We start from the raw sequence: 4,199 nt of genomic DNA on the forward strand, positions 1-4,199 counted from the left end.
TCTACGTAAATACTTGCTTGTACTATTCTTCCTATTAGAATTTAGCGTTCTTCCTAGTAAGTTTGTATAAAGGTCGTATAATCGCTCCGAAATTTCTAATGAACATCCGGTAAAAGTTTACAAATCCGATAAAGCTTTGTACTTCTATAACTAACGTTAGTCGTAGCCAATTCTTAATAGCTTTAACCTTTGAAGGTTCTATCCGAATTTGTCCTAGGGATATCTTGTATTCTAAAAATACTGTCTTCCTAATGTGGAATTTGCTCTTTTCCTTATTAACTAATAGTTTATACGTATATAGCGCGTCTAGCATAGCTTTTATATACTTCCGGTGTTTGTCTATCGTCTTAGAGAAGATAAGTATATTGTTAAGATAATATATCGTAAATTCGTCGAGAAAGGGTTAGATAGCTTGATTAATTAAGGCTTAGAACGTTACTAGCGCGTTTGTAAGTCTAAATGGCATAATAAGGTACTTGTAGTAGCTATAGGATATCCTAAAGGCCGTTTTCTACTCGTTGCCTTCTTTGATCTATATATAGTTATAGGCCGATAGCAAGTCAAGACGCGTAAAATATTAGGCTCCTGCTAACTAATCTTAGAGCCGTAAGATTAGTAATAACGGGTATCGGTTTTTTATAGTCTGTTCGTTAAGTTACTAATAATTAATATATAACTATAGCTTTCCGTCTTTCTTAGGTATAAATAGGATTAGGTAGCCTACTAGTAATATTGATAGGTAAATATATCCTCTTCGAAGGTTCTCCTTTAAATATTACTTAAATTCTTTATTCTAAGTCTAGCTTATATAATAGATCTTAAAGAACTTTAGTTATACTCCTTCCTTAAGCTTAATCTCGTAATCCTATAGGCTATATTCTAGTAGTCCTTCTAGATATTTTGGTTCGAATGCTAGGTATCCTTCGTATTCCTTTAGTACTTCCCTAGTCTTGTCTCGTCTCTCGATTTTCTAATAGTATACGAACTTGGTTCTGTCTATAGCGATACTAGCGATTTCTCCTGTCTTAACCTATTACTCTAATTGTAATGCTTCGCATTCGTCAACGGAGAGAATAGCTATCGGCGGTTTAGCTTATTCCTTCTATTATAACGTTAATATCGTTATACCGCTTCTTCTAGAGTCTATAGTGGTCTGCCTACTACTATCTATCTCTTGTGGTAGATCTGTAAGATATGCCTTCCCCTAAGCATTGTCTACTCGCGATCCTTATATACTCCCTATCTTACTAGTTAAATATAACTCTATTTGGGGTCGTAGGTAGCTACTATTCCTCTAGCTAATGTCTAGGTTATAATCTTTATACTATAGTAACCCTAATATTATGTCTTTATTGTTGCCTATATCTACGATGCTGAATACGACTGCTATAGTCTTCCCTACTATAGTGATGTCGATCGGTTTGGTCTCCCTATATACCTATTACGTCGGAAATAGCCCTTTGACTATGCTATACTTCCGCTTTATTCTCTAGGGTATCTATAGCTAATTTATAAGCGTTAGCGAAATTAGGTTTATCTCTACTCTACTATCTACTAGTGCGAGCATTTCGTACTGTTTCTATTATACTGTTATCTATAGTCGCTTGTCTTATTACCATCGTCTAAAGATTATAGCGATTTCCTATGTTTCTGCTGGGAGGTCTTAATATAGTAGTCTCTTACGCTAGTTCTTCCTATACTACGCTACTACCTGCTGCTATATAGGCGTTAATGGTTTCTAGGCCCCTTAAAGAGCCCTAACCCGTTTCCTAGGTTAGTATTAACCTCTTTAGTTATTTAGCTAATAGCGGCTTTATCAATTATACTTATTTCTATAAGCTATTGAGTGCTTACGGCTTTCTACTATTAAGTCTGTTTTACTTTCTATTATATATATTATAGCTTTATCTAAAGCTCCTGAATTCGCGATTTCTTTTCGTCTATATAATAGAGGCAATCGTTGCTCTAGTACGAGTCCTATATGTCTCGTCCTGTTCTGTAGTGCCTAGGCTAGGCTTGTCTTAGAACTATTATAATGCCTTCTAGATCGCGGGCTTTGATCTTCTAGAGCAATTCGGCTGCTCTGTTTCCTACATCGTAGACCTATTCTACAGGGTATAAGCTTCTGTCCTTATTTCCTTATCGGGTTAGCTAGTGATTATTTTCGAATTTGTCACGGAAGTAGTATTAGTATCTATATACTATACACTAGAACTAGGGCACTTATATATATGCCTTATATTGAGGATATGGTTATATAGTATTACCTAGGAGGTATTAGAATTCTTTCCTAAATCCTTCCCATTATACGTAGACCATAGGTACCCTAACGCTAAGGTAGGAATATTTCTTCTAGTAGCTTTCCTATATACGCTTGTCTTTTCCGCGGTTCGTGTATATAAACTAGTATTCTAGGTTCCGTACGTCATTACTAAGTTACTAATCGTCAAGGTACTTAGTATAGCTATCAGGCCTATTATATATTACAGGCTATTCTCCTTTGATAGTTTCTACGATACGTTAGAGTTCCCTCGTCTCGTCCCTTATCTTATCGCTCTACTAGACAAGTCAAATTAAGCGTCTATCCCATTTGTATAGTTCTATATTAAGCTAGAAAACTTCATTATAGTACTATTCGATTTGTTCCTAGAGGAATAGAATATTAAGTCTAGGTCTTTCGATTCTTTAAGTGTCGGTTGTCTACAATCTATCCTACCTCTATATAACCGTAAAATCCTATTGCCTTAAGGCTAGGAGAATCGAAATTGGCGGTATATACTCTCCTACCATGTCCTATTCGGCAAGACCTATCTCTAGGTCTATAGTGACTAGTTCGGAGTACGGTGCTTATTCGTCTTTACTATTGCTGTCATATCTAAGACTATCCGTATTATTACCCCTATCTTTATAGCCTGTAGCTACTACTTTGATAACGTCCTTAGTAGTTTTATCGATAACCGTAATTTCCTTCCTAGGGACTATCTTCTACTCTTTCTTTAGGCTTCGATATTCTTGCTTATAGTGCTCTTTCTTTCTATAGTTATAGTAGGTAACATTAGACTTATCTTTAGTCATCTTCTTCTAGTCTTACTTCCATATTATATCTATATCTATAGCTCTAGGGTATATCCTATACGAGGTACTAATATATGTTCGCTTTTTCTTATCGTTAGCCTTAATTATAGTTCTATTTATTTGACCTTGTTTGTATTACTCTTATATATAGAGTCGATTATCAATTCTAATAGCCTATATAATATATTTATCTAAAGTCTTAGGCTAATCATACTTATATAGCTTATCTTTAACCTTTTCCTTTAAGCCATTATAGAATAGTTATATTAATGCCTTGTCGTTAAGCTAAGACTTAAGTATATCCTATCTAAACTATATAGTATAAGAGGCTACTAACTTAGTCTATTAGAGATTAGCAAGTCTTTCTTACGTATAAATCTTCTTATCTTTATCGCTAAAAACCTTCTAAAGCTCTTCTTCGAAATGGTCGTAGGATCGAAAGACTACCTATATAAATACGTCTTAGTCGTCTTCGTCTTCCTTAGTAAGATAGTCATTCTATATAGGCTCGAACTATCCAAGTGCCTTACCCTCTAGTCTTATAGCTACATAGAGGACTTTGGCTTTGTTATTTAGAAACTTGTCGTCATTAAGCCAGAAGTAGGATTAGAGGTTTATTAGGAATCTTACAAGGTCTTCCTTAGTTCCTCTATATTTGCTAGGTAATTCGATCTTGATACGGCTTGCTTTAGTGCCCTTAAGTGCCTTGATTTTAGCGTAGGCCTCGTTAACTAGTTTCTACGAGTGCTTTTTGCCATTCTTGAGTTCCTTAATTCGAGCTTAAGTAGCCTTATCTTTCTAGTCTAACTCCTAGATTTGCTAATAGAGTTAACTAAGCTAGGCAAGCAGCTATTTAGCTATAACGTTAATAGCTATGTCGATATCAAGATCGAAGTTACCTCTATTCTAAACTATAATAGAACAAAGGGAGTAATAGTAACGTATGACAAACTAAACTTAGACTTCTTTTAAAAGGGTTTAGACGAAGGTAGATTAAGCGGGACAAGTAGGTAGGTTGTCTAAGGGATTTAGTAAAGCTAAAGGGTTTATAAGAACACTAGAGTTATCTCTTATAGTAGTTAACAATACTTAGTATAAGTACTATAATTGTAAGTTGCTATTAC

This window comes from Thermothelomyces thermophilus, chromosome 3 (assembly GCF_000226095.1).
Source record: "Thermothelomyces thermophilus ATCC 42464 chromosome 3, complete sequence".
Taxonomy (NCBI): Eukaryota; Fungi; Ascomycota; class Sordariomycetes; order Sordariales; family Chaetomiaceae; genus Thermothelomyces; species Thermothelomyces thermophilus.